Source organism: Hypanus sabinus, chromosome 8 (assembly GCF_030144855.1).
Source record: "Hypanus sabinus isolate sHypSab1 chromosome 8, sHypSab1.hap1, whole genome shotgun sequence".
Taxonomy (NCBI): domain Eukaryota; kingdom Metazoa; phylum Chordata; class Chondrichthyes; order Myliobatiformes; family Dasyatidae; genus Hypanus; species Hypanus sabinus.
In genome coordinates this window covers 456,006-476,104 of record NC_082713.1, presented here as the reverse complement: position 1 = coordinate 476,104, position 20,099 = coordinate 456,006, and the positions used below count along the sequence as shown (strand labels likewise).

General features: G+C 40.8%; 1 protein-coding gene across 7 annotated transcripts in view; it reads right to left on the bottom strand.

Moving 5' to 3' along the window:
- Window positions 1–17,860, bottom strand: part of phf6 (PHD finger protein 6) — a 119,203-nt gene extending 101,343 nt beyond the window's left edge. For 3 of the 7 annotated variants that reach the window (XM_059976642.1, XM_059976647.1, XM_059976648.1), the window contains exons 1-2: window positions 12,929–17,763; window positions 12,552–12,591 (exon numbers count right to left, since the gene is read on the bottom strand). The gene's annotated coding sequence lies outside the window, so the exon portion shown is untranslated. The other 4 variants (XM_059976643.1, XM_059976645.1, XM_059976644.1 and 1 more) reach the window with 4 other exon arrangements.
- Between the last annotated feature and the right edge of the window lie 2,239 nt (window positions 17,861–20,099).

The following is a 20,099-nucleotide window of genomic DNA, read 5'->3' as shown; positions in this document are numbered from 1 at the left end:
TTTGTTTGTTAGCATTTTAGTTAAAGTTAGGATTGTTTAAAGTAAATTCGTTGTCTGTGATATATTGCGGCATGTGATGACATCACATCCGGTTTTGCCGCGTCCTGTGGGAAAATCCCGGTTTGGAGAAACGGGAAGGAGGGGGCCACACATGTGCGAGTCCAGCGCAAGAAAGGTTGTCTTTCTACGCACTAGAAACATAGTGGAAGCAAAGCCGTAAGTCATGAGATAATCAATATGTTGAATTAAAATGTTAACGCCGATCCTGTTAAAAGTAATGATGGTTGATAAGGTTTATGTTTTCGTTAGTTAAAGAGTTGCAGATAATTTGTGTTGAAGTATATTTAAAGCAGTAGTTTCATGTAATGTAGTAGTTGTAGTTTTACTTTTGCAAGTATTTACGATGTAAACGTAATATCAAGAAGGAAACAAATGCTGTACAAATCTTGTATTGTTTTATCAACCGCTTTCACCATACGTTAATGAGGAAGAGTGAACAGTAAACAGTTAATCTTACTGCGATCTTGCTTTCATTGACTACGGTTTACCTCAGTGTTTAGTTCGGTGTTCCGTTACACCTGAGCGAGAACACTACAGTGACAAATCTGGTAAATTTCTAGTCAATCAGCTGAGGCGTTCTAAAGCTAAACAACATATTACAAAGATCCAGAAGGAGAATGGAGACTTTACATCGGATCACTTAGAAATCAATGATGTATTTAAAAATTTTTACTCTCAACGTTATTCCTCTGAATCTCTGAATGAGAATATCTCTGTTGATCATTTTTTAAATAATCTGAATATTCCTTTGCTTTCATCTGATTTTAAAGCCAAACTTAATGTGCCTATATCATCAGAAGAAATATCTTTTGCAATTTCTGCATGGTCTTCAGGGAAATCTCCTGGACCTGATGGGTTCCTCGTAGAATTTTATAAATCATTCTCTTCACTTCTTTCTCCTCAGTTACTCTCAGTATTATCTGACTCGTTTAATTACGGTAAATTGCCACCCTCTTTTAATGAGGCATCTATTTTTCTTTTATTAAAAAAGGGTAAAGACCCAACAGAGTGTTCCTCGTATAGGCCGATTTCTTTGCTTAATGTTGATGTTAAAATCTTGGCCAAATTTTTGGCTTATAGATTAGAAACTGTTGTTCCCTCTATTATTTCTGATGATCAAACTGGTTTTATTAAAAACCGTCTTCCTTTTTTAAATATTCGGCGTTTATTTAACATTTTATATTCACCTTCAACTGGGATTCCTGAATGTGTTATTTCCCTCAATGCGGAGAAATCATTTGATCATTTAGAGTGGAACTACCTTTTTGCAGTTTTAGAAAAATTTGACTTCGGTCAAAGCTTTATCTCTTGGATCAAATTGCTGTATCTGTGTCCTACTGCCTCTGTTTTGACTAACTTTCAGAAATCCCAGTTATTTAACCTCAAACGTGGCACCCGTCAGGGATGCCCTTTAAGTCCCTTTCTCTTTGATTTAGCTATAGAACCTTTGGCGATAGCATTTCAAAGCCGTCCTGAATTGACCAGGATTTGGAGGGGGGTGTTGAGCATAAAGTCTCTCTTTATGCTGATGACTTATTACTTTTTCTTTCAAATCCGTCTACATCCTTACCTCCAATGTTTTCACTTCTTGATCAGTTTAGCCAGTTTTCTGGCTATAAACTTAATTTACATAAGAGTGAACTTTTCCCAATTAATAAAGCAGCACAAGAATTAACATTTCGTGACCTCCCTTTTAAAGTAGTTCATAATCAATTTACTTATCTTGGGATTACAGTCACAAGGAAGTTTAAAGAACTTTTTCGTGAAAATTTTGCCAATCTTGTATATACTACAAAACAGAGTCTGTTACAATGGTCACCTCTACCTATGTCTTTGGTAGGTCGTATTAATGTTGTTAAAATGTATGTTCTCCCTAAATTTTAATATTTATTTCAATCAATCCCAATTTTTATTCCTAAATTTTTTTTTTATTCCTTAGACTCTATTATTTTGTCTTATCTGTGGAAGAATAAGCGTTCTAGAATTAATACAATTTATCTCCAAAAATCTAAAAAAGAGGGTGGCATGGCTTTACCTAACTTTCGTTTATATTATTGGGCAGCCAATATACGTTGTGCTACCTTTTGGTCTTTTTTCCATGGCCAACCCGAGTGCCCTAATTGGGTGGCAATGGAGTTGAGTTCCACTAAAGATTTATCTATTTCTGCACTTCTTGGCTCTGTACTCCCTAGTAGTTTGTCCAGATTAATTGTTAATCCTCTTGTTAGACACACTTTGCGAATATGGGCTCAATTTAGGAAATTTTATGGTTTCTATGGTTTTTCCTTTTCTAGTCCTATCTTACATAATCACCTTTTTTTTTTACCTACTATGTATGATTCAACATTCCATGATTGGTATAGGAAGGGCATTAGACATTTTGAAGATCTTTTTATTGATAATCACTTCGCATCTTTTCAACAGCTCTCTGCTAAGTTCAATCTGCCTAATGCTCATTTTTTTAGATATCTCCAAATTAGACTATTAATCCTTTAATTCCTAACTTCCCTGAAATGCCTGAGAAAAATGTTATGGATTTATTTCTTTCTATTAATCCATTGGGTAAAGGTTTAATATCATTTATTCGTGATAAATTAGCATTCTTACGGCGTGCCCCTGTGGATAAAATTAGAATAGCTTGGGAACATGATTTAAATATCTCTTTATCTGATGAGACTTGGGACTCGATTCTCAAATCGATTAATTCAACCTCTCTTTGTGCTCGCCATTGCCTTTTACAGTTTAAGATTGTTCATTGAGCCCATATGTCTAAATCTAAACTATCTCGATTTTACCCTAATATTAGTCCTCTTTGTGATAAATGCAAAAGGGGTGAGGCCTCTCTTATTCATATGTACTGGTTCTGTCCTAGCTTGGAGAAATTTTGGAAAGATGTCTTCATAACTTTATCTTATATTCTGAACCACCACTTAGAACCTAACCCTTTAATTGCTTTGTTTGGTTTTTAGGGTGAGACAGATTTACGTTTGAGTTCGACTAAGTGTCGAATATTATCTTTTGCTTCTCTCCTGGCTAGACGTTTAATCTTCCTTAGATAGAGAGATGTTGCCCTCACCACGCATACTCAATGGCTTAATGATATTATGTCCTGCTTAGACCTTGAAAAAATTCATTATTCAGTTCTTAATTCTGATATAAAGTTCCATAAGGTCTGGGGACCTTTTATTGAGTACTTTCATAACCTTCCTCTTAACTTATCTAGAAATCTGAATCTCCGCCCTGCTTCAATTCTTCAGCCATGCATTTATCCATCACCTCATTCTAATCCTATCCTCACTGTTGCATGGCACAGGCAGCAATCCCGAGATTACCACCCTTGAGGGCCTGCTTTTTAGCTTCTTCCCAACTCCGAATTGTTTTCAGGACCTCCTCCCTTTTTCTGTCCATGTCATTGATACCAATATGTACCATATTTCTGGCTGCTCACCCTCCCTTTTCAGGATATCGTTGATGCATTCAGAAATATTGTGGACGCTGGCTCCTAGGAGGCAAACTATCATCTGTTGTTTTTTTTTGTGTCTACAGCATCACCTATCTGACCTTCTAATTATGGAGTCCCCTATTACTGCGACCATCCTCTTCAGCTCCCTACCCTTCTCAGCCAATGGGCCAGACTCATTACTAGAGGCATGGCTGCTGTTAGTTCCTTCAGGTAGGGTTCTCTAATGTGTTGTCATTGGAGAGAGTCCAGAGAGGGTTCATGAGGATGATACTGGGAATGAATGGGTTAACATACAAGAAGCATTTGGCAGCTTTGGGCCTGTACTCACTGGAATTTAGAAGAATGCACGGGGATTTCATTGAAACCAACCAAATGATCAAAGGACTACATAAGGTGGATGTGGAGAGGATGTTTCTTCAGGTGGGCCAAAGCCTCAAAATTGAGGGGTAATCCTTTAGAATAAAAGAGGCACTTTTTAGTCAAAGAGTAGTGAATCTATGGAATTCTCTGCCACAGGCAGCGGTGGATGCCAAGGTAAACTTAAAGCGACAATAAGTTATTTCCTAATTGGTCAGAGCATCAAAGGTTATGGCGAGAATGCAGGTGTCGGGGGTTGAGTGGAAGCCGGAATCAGCTATGATAGAGTTCCTTTTGTCCTAACCTACCACCCTACAAGCCTCTGCATCCAACACAACATTCTCCACAAATTGTCATCAACAGGATCCTACCTCATCTTTACCTTCCTCACACTCTGCTTTCCGCAGGAATTCCTTTATCTATTTGTCCCTCCATGAAAGCGACAGAAATGCTACACCTGTCCATTCACCTCCCTTACCCCCATTCAGGGCTGCTAACAGTCTTTCCAGGTGAGGCAGCACTTCACCCCAATTCATTGGGGTCATTTATTGTAATGGTGCTTGCTATGCAGCCTCCTCTACATTGATAAGACCACACATGAATTGGGGGACCACTTTGTCAAGCACCTTCACTCCATTGTCAAAAGCAGAATTTCCCTTTGGCCAACCTTTCTCCATTCCCCTTTTGACGCATTGAAGCTGCTCTCAGAGTGAAAGAATAACACTTCATATTCTGTCTAGGTAACGTCCAACCTAATGAAATGAGCGTAGATTTCTCCTGTTATTTTTTCCCCTCCCTCTTCTATTCCTAATCTGGCCTCATACCCCTTCTCCTCACCTGCCTATCACCTACCCCTTGGTGCCCCTCCCTCTTCCATGATCCACTCTCCTCTATCAGATTCCTTCTTCTCCAACCTTTTCCATTCCCACCCACCTTGCTTCAGCTTTCACCTTCTAGTTCGTTGTCCTTCCCATCACTCCACCATTTTATTATGGTGTCTTTCCCCTTCCTTGTGAGTCCTGAAGAATCTTGGCTTGAAAAATTAACCATTTATTCATTTCCAAAGATACTGCAACACCTGCTGAGTTCCTCCAGTATTTTGTGTGCATTGTTCTGGATTAGCAACATTTGCAGAATCTCTTGTGTTCACAAGTCCTATACTGGATAACTGTATTGAAATCTATTTACCATCCACTTTACATTTCCTATCTAATCAAGATACCCAGTAATCTGCAAAACTTTCTTCACTATCAACACCACCTCTGTGACACACAAACTTACTGACCAAGCCTTGTTCATTCACATCAATCGCATAAACAATAACAAGGACCAACTACTGCACTAGTCACCACCTCCATACTGAGAAGCAACCTTCAACCTGCTTCCAAAATCCGAGCCAATTGAGACCAAATAACTAGCCCACCCTAGAATCAATGGGACCTAACCTACCAGACAGCTTGCAATGCAGCAGCATCTGGAAGGCTCAAATTATTAACTCCTTCAGTCGTACCTTCTTTTGGTTACTTTAAAAGTAACCAAAAGTTTAAAAGATTCATCAAAGCTATTCTGACTCCTTCCAATTACAATTATTGTATCCAAAAGTTGGTAGATCCTGTCCCTCAGAATTCTCTCCAGTAACTTGCTCACCATTGATGTCAGGCTGACTGGCTATAGGTTCCCTAGATTGTCTTTTTCTACCCTTCTTTAAAAAGTGGAATGACTTTAGCGTCTTCCTGTCTTCAGGAACTTCACCAGCAACTGATGAAACAAGTATCTCCAAACATCTCCACAATTTCCTCTCTGGACTCCCAAAACATCTGAGGATGCACTTGCTCAATTTATTCACCTTACTGCAAATAAGGCTATAGAAGTATTTCCTCTGTGGTTAAATGTTGATCAGAGAGAGTGTCACAGCTACAGGAAAAGAGGAATTCATGGAGGGATTGTCTACCAAGTCTTTCTGGGTGTAAGTTAGGAACAGGAAGCGGGTCAATAATTCTACTGGGTTTTTTTTAATATAGACCACCCAATAGTAACAGGGTTGTTGTGGTGGGAAATTTTAATTTCCCAAATATTGATTGGCATCTCCAGGGTTTAAATGAGGTAGAGTTTGTTAGGTGTGTTCAGTAAGGTTTCCTGACACAATATGTAGATAAGCCTACAGGAGGGGTTGTGCTTGATCTGGTATTGGGAAATGAACCTGGTCAAGTGTCAGGTCTCTCAATGGGAGAACATTTTGGAGATAGTGATCATAATTCTTTCTCCTTTGCCATAGCATTGGAGAGGGATAAGAACAGACAAGTTAGGAAAGTGTTTAATTCAAGTAAGGGGAAATATAAAGTTATCAGGCAGGAACTTGGATCTATAAATTGGGAACGGATGTTCTCGGGGAAATGTATGGCAGAAATGTGGCAAACGTTATGGGGATATTTGCGTGATGTTCTGCATAGGTACGTTCCAATGAGACAGGGAAAGGAACCATGGTGTACAAACAATGTTGAAAATCTAGTCAAGAGGAAAAGAAAAGCTTACAAAAGGTTCAAAATACTAGGTAATGATAGAGATCTAGAAAATTATAAGGCTAGCAGGAAGGAGCTCAAGAATTAAATTAGGAGAGCTAAACTGAGCCATGAGAAGGCCTTGACGAGCAGAATTAAGGAAAACCCCAGGCATGCTACAAGTATGTGAAGAGCAAGAGGATAAGACTTGAGAAAACAGGACCAAATCAAGTGTGACAGTGTAAAAGTGTGTATGGAACCGGAGATGATAGCAGAGGTACTTAATGAGTACTTTGCTTCAGTATTCACTACAGAAAAGGGCTTTGGAGATTACAGGAATGACTTACAACGGACTGAAAAGCTTGAGCATATAGATAGCCCAGGAAATTTATAGACCAGTGAGTCTTACTTCACTGGTTGCTAAGTTGATGGAGAAGATCCTGAGAGACAGGATTTATGAACATTTGGAGAGGCATAATATGATTAGGAATACAGTTGTCCCTCCTTATCCACAAGGGGTTTGTTCTGGGACCCCTCGCAGATACCAAAAAAAGCAGACGCTCAAGTCCCTTATTCAACCTGTCTCAATGCGGTGGACCTTAGGACCCAGCAGAACCCCAGACCTTATTTAACCTCTCTCAGTGCCGTGGACATTAGGACCCGGCAGCCGAGCTCTGAATGTGTTTCTGTTCACAAAAATAATCACGATCACATCAACCAGGCATGGAAGGAGAGCGTGCTCTGAAGTGGTCTGTCACTGGATCTTCCCGAGCCCGGCGCTGAAACATATGTTCATAAGTGTTTTATATGCATAGAAAGGTAAAATATATACTATATACTGACAAATGTTTTACTAACTGACGCTAAATAATACCAGATGTACCTGTTCTGACTTACACAGTAAGAGAACTCCTGATTTTTTTTTAATCTCAATCCACAGTAACCCATGCACATCCTCCCACATACTTTAAATCTCTAGATTACTTAGAATACCTAATACAGTGTAAAATACTATGTAAACTAGTTGTTATACTACATTGTTTGGGGAATAATGACAAGAAAAAAAACGTCTGTACATGCTCAAACAACAAGTGCTGGAAGAGCACTTCTGGGTTTTCTCGATTCGTGGTTGGTTGAATTCGCACATGCAGAACTCCCGGATAAGGAGGGCCGACTGTAGTCAGCATGGCTTTGTCAAAGGCAGGTCATTCCTTATGAGCCTGATTGAACTTTGAGGAAGTGACTAAACACATTGATAAAGGAACAGCAGTAGATGTAGCGTATATAGATTTCAGCAAGGTTTTTGATAAGGTACCCCATGCAAGACTTATTGAGAAAGTAAGAACAGACAGACACATACTTTATTGATCCTGAGGGAAATTGGGTTTCGTTACAGTTGCACCAACCAAGAATGGTGTAGAAATATAGCAATATAAAACCACAAATAAGTAAATTATTTCAGGTGGAAATAATTCCAGGACCAGCCCATTGGCTCAGGGTGTCTGACACTCCGAGGGAGGAGTTGTAAAGTTTGATGGCCACAGGCAGGAATGACACTTAGTGTTGCATCTCAGTGGAATGAGTCTCTGGCTGAATGTACTCCTGTGTCTAACCAGTACATTATGGAGTGGATGGGAGACATTGTCCAAGATGGCATGCAACTTGGACAGCGTCCTCTTCTCAGACACCACCATCAGAGAGTCCAATTCCACCCCCACAACATTACTGGCCTTACGAATGAGTTTGTTGATTCTGTTGGTGTCAGCTACCCTCAGCCTGCTGCTGCAACACACAACAGCAAACATGATAGCACTGGCCACCACAGACTCATAGAACATCCTCAGCATCGTCCGGCAGATGTTAAAGGACCTCAGTCTCCTCAGGAAGTAGAGACGGTTCTGACCCTTCTTGTAGACAGCCTCAGTGTTCTTTGACTAGTCCAGTTTATTGTCAATTCGTATCCCCAAGTATTTGTAATCCTCTACCATGTCCACAGTGACCCCTTGGATGGAAATAGGGGTCACCGGTGCCTTAGCCCTCCTCAGGTCCACCACCTGCTCCTTAGCATGGGATCCAAGGGGACCTTGCTTTGTGGATCCAGAATTGACTTGCTCAGGAAGGCAAAGAGTGGTTGTAGACAGTTAATATTCTGCATGGAGATCGGTGGCTAGTGGTATACCTCAGGAATCCGTTCTGGGAACCCTTCTCTTCGTGGTTTTTAGAAATGACCTGGATAAAGAAGTGCTGATGACAAAGGTTGTAGGCGTTGTGGATAGTGTGCAAAGCTGTCAAAGGTTACAGCGGGACGTCAATAGGATGCACAACTGGGCTCAGAAGTGGCAGATGAAGTTCAACCCAGATAAATGTGAGGTGGTTCATTTTGGTAGGTCTATAGAGAGGATGCAGTGAAGATTTACAAGGATGTTGCCTGGATTGGAGAGTGTGCCTTATGAGAGTAGGTTGAGTGAACTTGGCCTTTTCTCCTTGGAACGAAGGATAAGAGGTAACCTGATAGTTATAAAAGATGAGAGGCATTGATCATATGGATAGTCAGAGGCTTTTTCCCCAGGGCTGAAATGGCTACCATGAGAGGGCATAGCTTTAAGGTGCTTGAAAGTAGGTACAAAGGAGATGTCAATGGGCAAGTATTTTTGCACAGAGGGTGGTGAGTGTGTGGAATGGGCTGCCGGTGACAGGGGAGGATATGATAGGGTCTTTTAAGAGATCCCTGGATAGATACATGGAGCTCAGAAAAAGAGGGCTATGGGTAACTTAAGTATTTTCTAAAAATAAGTACACATTCAGCACAGCATCATGAGCCAAAGGGCCTGTATTGTGCTGTAGGTTTTCTGTTTCTATTATATGAATGACTCCCAAAACATCTCTACTTTTTTTTTCCTTGTCTCTTGAGCAACCAGGATTTCCTCCTCAGTAAACAGAGGAAAAATACTGGATAAGAATCACAATCTCCTACAACTCAAACAAAGGCAATCCTGCTCTCTGAGAGGACCTTCACTCTCCATGGACATACTTTTACTTTTAATATAGTTCTAGATCCACTAGATTGTCATTAAACTCGCATGCTAGATCAACTGCATTCCATTCCTGCCCTCCTGATTTCCCTTAAGTGTAATCTTCTTCATTTCATTGGCATCAAGGGATTCACTCATCCCTAACCATGTATCACAGGTAAGGCCCTCCCCTCCTCAAAGTATATCTACCAAGAGTGCTGTCGCAGGAAACCAGCATCCATCCTCAGGGACTACCACTACCCAAGTCACCCTCTTTTCCTGCTACTGCTATCAGGAAAAAGGTACAGAAGCCTCAGAACTCACACTTCCTGGTTCAAGATCAGTAATTACCTCTCAGCCATCAGTGGGAAAAACTTCATTCAAATCACTTGCCCCATCACAGAACTATTCCCACCAACAATGGACTCACTTTCAAGAACATTTCATCTCATGTTCTTGATGTCCATCAATGGACTCACTTTCAAGAACACTTCATCTCATATTCTCAATATCTATTGCACTTATTTTTTCTCTTTTGTGTTTTCACAGTTTGGTGTTTTTTGCACATTGGTTGTTTGTCCATCCTGTTGGGTGCAGTCTTTCATTGATTCTATTATGACTCTTGGATTTATTGATTATGGCCACAAGAAAATGATTCACATATTGTATATGGTGACATATATGTACTTTAATAAACATACCACCAAGAACTGCAGTGCTATTAATTACCTAACACTCAAAAACTGCTCAACAGATTAGTCAAAAAATTAACCCATAATAAACACAAGATGACATTCTTTTACAAATGAAACACCCAAAACATTCATTCCTTCCACTACTGGCACACCAAGGCTATAGTTTGTGCAATCTATAAAATGCTTTGGCTACTCCAATGGCATTTCACAAATCAGCTTGGATATACAAGCAACACACAAAATTCTGGAGGAACTCAGCAGACCAGGCAGTATCTATGGAAGAAAGTACATTCAATGTTTCGGGCAGAGACTCTTCAGCAGGACTGAAGAAAAGATGAGGAGTAGATTTAAAAGGTGGAGGAGGGGAGAGAAAAACACAAGATGATAGGTAAAACCCATCTGAGAGGGAGGGATGAAGTAAATAGCTCGGAAGGTGATTGGTGAGAGATACAAGGCTGGAGAAGGGGGAGTCTGATAAATTAGGGCCTTGGAAGAAAGAAAAGGGGGAGGAGCACCAGAGGAAGGCAATGGGCAGGCAAGGAGATAAGGTGAGAGAAGGAAAAGAGGATGGGGACTGGTGAAGGAGAGGGCAGGAGGGGTGGGGTGGGGGGGGGGGGGAGAAGCAGGCACATTACTGGAAGTCGGGAGAAGTTTATGTTCCTGCCAGCAGGCTGGAGACTACCCAGATGAAAGAAAGGTCTTGTTCCTCTAACCTGAGCATGGCCTCATCACAGCAGTAGAAGATGCCATGGATTAACATATCGGAATGAGAATGGGAAGTGGAATTAAAATGGGTGGCCACTAGGAGATCCTGCTTCTACTGGCAAACGGAGCATAGCTGCCAGCAAAACAGTCTCCCAATCTACATCCAGTCTCACCAATATACAGGAGGCCACATCGGGAGCACCAGTGACATTTCACTTGCAAGTCTGTTGGGGTCATATACTGTGTCCAGTGGCCACCCATTTTAATTCCAGCTACTGTTTGGAGGACTGTATACAACTGCCACCAGTGTACTTTTACTAAACTCAACCCAGAAGGATTCAACACATAAAACTCTGGAGGAATTCAGCATTTTGTGTGTGTTGCTTGGATATCCAGCATCTGCAGATTCTCCAGTTTGTGAATCCAAAGCAAGTGATGGATTTGGATTTGATTTCAATATTTAAGAGAAATTTGGATAGGTACATGGATGGAAGGGGTATAGAGGTTGATGAGACTACGTAAGCAATATTTCAGCACAGAATAGATGGGCCGAAGCTCCTGCTTCTGTGCTGTAGTGTTCTATGACTGAATCATGTGGCAGCACACAACTGTAAAAAGCACGCAGACACAGTCAAGAGATTCAGTTGTTCAAACCAAACATCAGGATGTGGAAGAAATGTGACTTTGAGCATGGGAAGATTGCTGGTCACAAATTAGGTGTTTTGAGCATCTGAGAAACTCTCATGGGATTTTCACACATTGTCTCTAGAGTTTACAGAGAACAGTGAGAAAAACACAAAAAAAATCCAGTGAGCAGTTTTATGGGTGAAAACTTCTTGGTAATGAGATATCAGAGGAAAATGTTTCAAGCTGACAGGAAAGCAACAGTGACTCAAGTGATGTGCAGAAGAGCATTTCTGAATGCACAATACATTGAACCTTGAAGTGAAGTGAAAGTAGCAGAAGACCATACCAGGTTCCACTCCCTGTATCTAATGAAGTGGTCACTGCAGAATTATTGCCATTCCTCATCATAGCTGGGTACAAACTTTGGAACCAATACCCATCAGCATTGTGGAGCCGAGACTATAGCAATTCAGATAACTCACCAACACCTATAAGTGTTCTGTTATGTGTTGTTCTGACAAGCATCATGGTCATGCTATGGTCTTATGGACACTAGAATGTGTGGTGATACTTGCAGGATGCCCCCAGCACACCTTCAGGTGTGTTGGTCATTCACTACGTTTCGATGTACAAATGATAAATAAACTTGAATCATTAAATCTAATTTGCAATTGTCAATAAATATTTACAAAGAAAAACACCCACATTCTAGTGGCTGTTAATCTCCAGTCCTAAAGCTTCCCCACTGATTATTGTAAATGGGTAGCACACAAAATGCCAGAGGAACTTATCAGGTTAGGCTGTATCTATGGTTAAGAACAGAGTTGACAACTCAGGCTGAGGCACTTCATCAGTACTGTCCTGATGAAGGGGCTTGGCCCAAAACATCGACTGCTTATTTCCCTCCATAAATGCTGCCAGTTCTTCTAGCATTTTGCTCATGTTACTCTGGATTTCCAGCATCTGCAGAATCTCATTCTTATTTATTGTAAATGGCACATTTTTGCCCCATTTTCTCTTTCACCCTTTTGTAAAAAGGACTAATATATGCAATCCTCCTGTTCTGACAGAAATTTACACTCATTCCAAACTAGCACAACTTACCGATCTATCAACATATAAGAGCACTACTTACCCACTAGATAATCTCAAGCAGAATTGTCAGCTATTTTCAACTGAAAAATAAATAAGGCAGCTGTTACTTTGACAAATATCCAACACTGTAATACAGAAACAAGCTCATTGGCCTGCTACATCTGCCCCTATATCCAACCCCATTAGATCAGAATCCTTCTACACAGAGCCAATTTTAATTGCCTGTCTTAATGTGTTTTATTTTCTATAAACATCTTCTCTACTTGACTTCCCAAAGTACATCACTTTGAACTTATTGGGATTAAATACCATTTGCCATCACTTTGCATATCATCGATATCCTTCTATAACCTTAGACAATCTTCCCACTAACCACACCACCACCAGTTTTGGTGTCACCTGCAAACTTAATCATACCTTCAACACTGGCATCCAAGTTGTGAATAAACAATTACAAACAAGGGCTCCAGCGAAGATCCTTGTAGTACACCACTGGTTCGTACTCCTAATAGAAAAGCAAGCTTCCACCAACATCAAGCTTTCTACCTATCATCAAGCCAGTTTTAGGTCTTATTAGCAACGTCACCTTCAATTCCACATGCCAGTTTCAAAGAGCATAGAAACACAGCCATTCAGCCCACCAATCCATATCAACCGGAAAGCACATATCCCTATACGAACCCCATTTTCATGTCCTCACCTGCACCCTTCTGTCTAGGTCAGTGGTCCCCAACCACTGCACCGCGGACTGGTGGTTGGGGACCACTGGTCTAGGCAATTCAAGTGCTCATCCCTAGATAAGTAATGTCCTCACTGATTCTGCTTCTACTACACTGTACTATACTACAGTGTATTCCAAATAGCTCCCATCAAATCTTCTCTATATTTCTTACCCCTTACTCTAAATCCGTGCCAGCAGGCAGACATACTTTGTTGATGCCGAGGGAAATTGGGTTTCATTACAGCCACACCAACCAAGGATAGTGAAGAAATATAGCAATATAAAGCCATAAATAATTAAATAATAATAAGTTAATCATGCCAAGTGGAAATCAGTCCAGGACCAGCCTATTGGCTCAGGGTGTCTGACACTCCAAGGGAGCAGCTTTGCTAATACTACTCAGGAAGGTTTGAACAAGAGTGAGAGAGAGTTGGAACCAGAGGAACAGGTGATGTGATTGACAAGGTAGAGGTTAAGTCAATTAAGCTTAATAACAAAAACGAAAAAATGCAGGTCAATGGACACAACAGGGATGATGGTCTAAAGCGTATAGACAAATGAGTTTAGAGCTTGCATTAGGACATGGATCAATAATGCAGAATGCCAATGCAGAAATGTGGTTAAGGACAGAATGACAACTCAGTGATCCAGGGTACAAACCTTTCAGATGTGACAGAGAAAGATAGTGAGAGAATTGCATGAACTGATCAGGTAGATCACCACGAGCAGAGAGAAAACATCTGCGAGAGTTCATATAACAAAAGCATACCGATAAAAATTGGGAATAAGGTGCCACCACTACAATAGTTATAACATAGTCCTCTCAATAGCCAGAAAGAGCAACAAGAACAAACATGCAGGCTGATCCTAGAAGGAGGCAAAAACAATAAGGTTCTTGCAGAGAGCAATATTAACTTCTGCAATATTGACAAGGACTCCCTTAGTGCTAGGGGCTGCAATGGGCCAGAATTTGTTTGATGCATCTGGGAGGATTACTTGAAACAGCAGAAAGTCCAACTTGAGATGGATACAATAATTTATGATGGAGAATGAGTCTGGCCATGTGATTAATGTTTCAATGGGAGATTAGTCAAATCAGCAAGTAAAATTCTGTAAATTTTAGGATGGTTATGGATAAGCAGATGCAAGCGCTAAATTGCAGGAAGGCTAATTACAAAATTATGCAGGAAATGGAGAAAGGAAAATGGGGGTGCTGCTTGAGGGAAAACCTCACACTTTTAAATCAGCTGATTAGAGGTCAGCACGTTTCTGCAAGGATGATACATCAGGAGGTCAAGATTGGGGAAAGAGTAATAAACTTCCAGGTCGAAGACAGCTACCCAACATAATTAATTTTTCCACCAATTTGTTTTTCTTGCAAATTTCAAAAATTGTCTCTTCAGATGAAGTAGCTGCCACAAGAACCTACAGTAAAATTACTGATATGCCCTGGAGTTTACAGGAATGATAGACCTCATTGGGGTTTAGATGCCGAAATATACCCTCATGTCTATAGTGACAGCATAATCAGCTAATTTAATAGCCAGGCAGGAAAAGGGATGAGCCACATAAAGGAGGGCCAAAAAAGGCAAGCAGGATTATGCTGAACCCCAAAATCAGGAGTGTGACTCATTAGGGAAAGTGCAACGTTACTCAAAGACAATGATGAAATTTATGTATGCAGTCAGAGGAAGTGAGCAAGTCTTCAATGAATACTTTGCATCAGTATTCACCAAGGACATGGACGATGGAAAGATTAGGAGAGGATCATTCATACTCAGGGATACATTGACATTATGATGGCAGAGATTACCTTCCCCTTAACAGAGATTGTTGTCTATTCTCCAGTCTTCTGCTCTTTGCATGTTATTCCACTGAATGGAGACAACATGAACAAACCAGGAATTATAAGGAAAATTACTGAAGATTTTTGAGACATTTATTCATATTACTCAAATCATGGGATAGTCAATAAGAATGATGACAGAAACTTGATCAGTTGGGTAGGACAATGGTATGGCTAATGAAGATTAGCTATGGAGTTCCGGAGTTCTTTTCTTGACACCTTCATATATTTATAAAGTACTATTATTGCCCATGTTAGTTATAGTTTAGTATTTTTTTTTCAATATATATTTTTTTTCATATATAATCTCAATTTTTTTTTCTTTTTTTGATGATTATTTTTGTTTTTTTTTCATATATATTTATATAGACTTGATTGATTTATGTACCTTTTGTTGATGGATGTTTTAATAGGATATTATTATCCTATTACTAATGTAATCTCAAGTTTATTGAATCTGTAATCTATTCATTATTATGTGGTTTTTTTTTATATATGAAATTTAATAAAAAGATTGAAAAAGAAAAGAAAGAAGATTAGCTGAGGTAAGTGAGACATGTTGCATTTTGGAAAGTCATATCAAGGTAAGACTTTCACTATGAATAGCAAGGCTCTGGGGAGTGTTGCAAAACAGAAGGGGCTTGCAGTTCTGGCACACAGTTCTCCGAAAGTGCAGTCACAGGTAGACATGGCAGTGAAGGTGGCTTTGGCATGCTGACTTTATTAGAAGTTGTGAGGTGATGTTGTAGTTGTAAAGGACATTAAGTGAGGCTCCATTTGGAACATTGTTAGTTTGAGGCACCAGCTATGAGAGAGATTATATTAAAACGGGAAAAGCAGAGGGTGGCAAGTATATAGTTACCAAAAGAAATTGAGGATTATTCTCCCATGCATGACAGAGGCAAGTGCTTGAAGAACCAGCATAAATAACTGGTTAAGTGTTTTGAGTCTATGAATAACAATTACGCAATTAAAACAAATGCAATGGATATGGCTAATGAGAAAATCTGCAGAAGCTGGAAATCCAAATAACACATAAAATGCTGGAGGAACTCAGCAGCTATGGAAAAAAGTGAACAGTTGATGTTTTGGGCAGAGATGCTTCAGAATGGATGAAGCGTCTCAGCCCGAAACGAAGGTTTACTCTTTTCCATAGATGCTACCTGGCTTGCCGAGTTCCTCTAACCTTTTGTGTGTGTTGCAATGGATATTACAGATATTTCAGTATTGTTAATAAAATCAGGGGCCCAAGCAAAAAAGAGTAGACAATTAAAACTTAATTGGTTAAAAAAGCAACAAATTGAAGGAGGGTGAATTTCTCATCCAATTGCTGGAATAGTGGCAAAGATTATGTGCCATTTGGTGAAATTAGAACATGTCAGATATGTTGAAACTAAAGGACCATGAATCATGTCAGCAATGTTAGAGGTGGGCAATATCTCTAACATCATTGGAAAGAGAATGAATTCAGAAAGAAGCCAGGTTGAAAACAGTTCAAATAATTTAACAAAATTGTTTTAATAGATATTACGGAATTTTTTTTTAAAAAAAAGATTAACAAGTTGTTTAAAGTATGAACCTGGACCCCAGAAAACAGAATGATTAATAGAACACGAGATGGTCCATTGAATCAATTAGTCTGTTCCAATTTTTTGTGACATGTCCCCTAGCTTTTCTACGACATTTTTCAACTCTTCAACTTCCTTTTAATACCCCTATCGACTCTACTTCCACCATTTTCACATGCAACAAGTTCCACGTCCTAACCAAGCTCCAGTAATAAATAACAGCTCTTCGCAATTAGTTAAAATTCTTTACCTTCCTCTTGGGATTTGTTTCCTCGCATTTGAACCAAAGAATCGCAGCTTTTACTCAATCTGATCAAACTATTACGATCTTAAACACCTCAATCAAATCTCATCTCTGCCTTCTCAACTCCAAGCGGAACATACACAGAAGCAACGCGATTATACTAAACGCACAATCATCAGTTTCAATGACTTATAAATCTTAAACTTTTCCATTCTGAAAGGTCACTGTAGACAATGTTGGGTCGTTTCTCCACATGCGTTGTCCGGCCCACCAGATATTTTCAGCTGATCTATATTTCTTTAGCTTTCAAGTAATTGGTTTTGACTCGGTGAAGCGAGGCCATGAGGAATAAAAACTTGGTCAAAGGGTGGAGACGAAAAGCTTTAGTGAAGGGAAACAGTACTCCATCTCCAGCCGCCTCAGGACAAGGTGCCCAGTGAGGGGGAACGAGAAAGGTCAGGAAGCTGAAGAAGGGAGAGAGGGAGAGGACTTCGGAGAGCTAGAGAGCGCAAAAACACACCGGCTGCAGACAAGAGAAATAGCCGTCCGGTGCGGGATCAGGCCGGATGGCTCGGGTTTGGCCAAGCTCCAACCTATAAAGCCGAACCAAAAACTCCAACCACCCAGGTCAACACGAGGATTAGGGTCAGAAAGAAGAGCCGCTACGATCCGAGCAGCCACCCTGTCACTGAAAAGAACCGAAACAAAATCTCGCGCCGACCCGGGGCAAACAAGGGGCCGTGGCGGCCGGAGCAAACCTATAAACCGGAAGAACTCATTATGTAAACACAGAATGACTGGCCCAAGAGAGATTCCCTCAAAGCAACCCATGGCTTTATTCGGCCCAGCCAGGCCCGACCCGCCGACTCTCCCCTACTTACCGCCCGTGATCCGCTCTTATCCCGGGGCCCAGCTGCGCGCGCAACCAACCACTCAGCCTCGCGCGGGAACACGCTGTCCAACGTCATAACGTTTCGCGTGATTCCTGGGGAGTGACGTCATGGCGTTTTGGGCGGGAGGTTGAGATGAAAAGTAAGGAATTTTATTTTCTCCTTTCGGTGGACAACGGGGTGGTTGTTGTCATTCTTACGCCGTTTTGGCGCAAAAAGGCCTGTGGGCTTATGGAGTCCGGACTGGCCTTCCCGGCTCTCAAAGTAAGTTTATTATCAAAGTACGCAGTACAATCCGGAGATTTATTTTCTTACAACACACACAAAATGCTGGTGGAACACAGCAGGCCAGGCAGCATCTATAAGGAGAAGCTTTTTCTTGCTGGCATACACAGTAATTCCAAAAAAACAAAACAAAAAAAAATCAATGAAAGACCACACCCAAGTGGACGGACAAACAAGCAGTTCAAGTTTATTATCATTCACCCATACATGGATACAGTCAAACTGAACAGCTTTCCTTGAGCCAGGGTGCAAAACACATTACCTTCAGACAGAGACTTTCAACCTGAGATCCACGGATCCCTCGGTTAACGTTAGGTGTCCTGGTGAAGGGTCTCGACTTGAAATGTCGGCTGTACTTTTTCCATAGATGCTGCCTGGCCTGCTGAGTTCCTCCAGCATTTTGTGTGTTCTGTTTGTTTTCCAGTATCTGTAGATTTCCTCTCGCTAATGATAAGGGTCAATGGCATTAAAAAAAAAGTTGGGAACCTGTGCCGTAAAGCCATACGACACAGGAGCAGAATAAGGTCATTTAAGCTCATCAAGTCAGTTCTGCCTTTCCCTCTGAAACTTAAATTTCCCGATTTCTACTTGCAACCTTTAACACTCTGACGTATCAAGAACCTGTTAACGCCCACCTAAAATGCACTGAATGGCCTGAATTCCACGGCAGCCAGTGACAATAATAGACAGGTGTGGGAGTAGGCCATTCGGCCCTTTTAGCCAGCACCACCATTAACTGTAATCATGGCTGATCATACACAATCAGTACCCCGTTCCTGCCCTCTCCCCATATCCCTTGACCTCGCTATCTATAAGAGCTCTATCTAACTCTCTCTTGAATACATCCAGAGACTTGGCCTCCACTGCCTTCTGGGGCAGAGCATTCCACATATCCACCACTCTCTGGGTGAAAAAGTTTTTCCACATCCCTGTTCTAAGTGGCCTACCCTTTATTCTTAAACTGTGTGCTCTAGTTCTGGACTCACCCATCAGCGGGAACATGCTTCCTGCCTCCAGTGTGTCCAATCCCTTTAGAATCTTTTATGTATGTTCTTATATGAACAGTCTTTCCAACACCGTTTCTTGCCTAATATAAGTTTCCTTCAGATCATCCTTTACCCTAGTTCCTTTGGCCACTATTACATCTGGGAGATTGTTTGTGTCTTCCCTAGTGAAAACAGATCCAAAGTACTTGTTCAACTCGTCTGCCATTTCCTTGTTCCCCATAATAAATTCACCCGTTTCTGTCTTCAATGGCCCAGTTTTGGTCTTAACTATTTTTTTTTGTTATTCACATACCTAAAGGAGCTTTTACTATCCTCCTTTATATTCTTGGCTAGTTTACCTTCATACCTCATTTTTTTCTTGGCGTATTGCCTTTTTTATTATCTTCTGTTGCTCTTTAAAAGCTTCCCAGTCCTCCAGTTTCCCGCTCATCTTTGCTATGTTATACTTCTCTTTTATTTTTATACTGCCCTTTACTTCCCTCATCAGCCATGGCCGCCCCTTACTCCCCTTAGGATCTTTCTTCCTCTTTGGAATGAACCGATCCTGCATCTTCTGCATTATTCCCAGAAATATCTGCCATTGTTGTACCACTGTCTTCCCTGCTAGGGTATTGTTCCATTGAACTTTGGCCAGCTCCTCCCTCATAGCTCCATAGTTCCCTTTGTTCAACTGTAATACTGACACATCCGATTTTCCCTTCTTCTCAGGTTAAAACATATCATATTATGGTCACTACCTCCTAATGGTTCCTTTACCTCGAGGTCCCTGATCAAATCCGGTTCATTGCACAACACTAAATCTAGAATTGCCTTCTCCCTGGTAGGCTCCAGTACAAGCTGTTCCAAGAATCCATCTCAGAGGCACTCCACAAACTCCCTTTCTTGGGGTCCAGTACTATTCTGATTCTCCCAGTCTACCTGCATGTTGAAATCCCCCATGACAACTGTATCATTACTTTTGCAACATGCCAATTTAAACTCTTCATTCAACTTACACCCTACATCCAGAATGCTGTTTGGGGGCCTG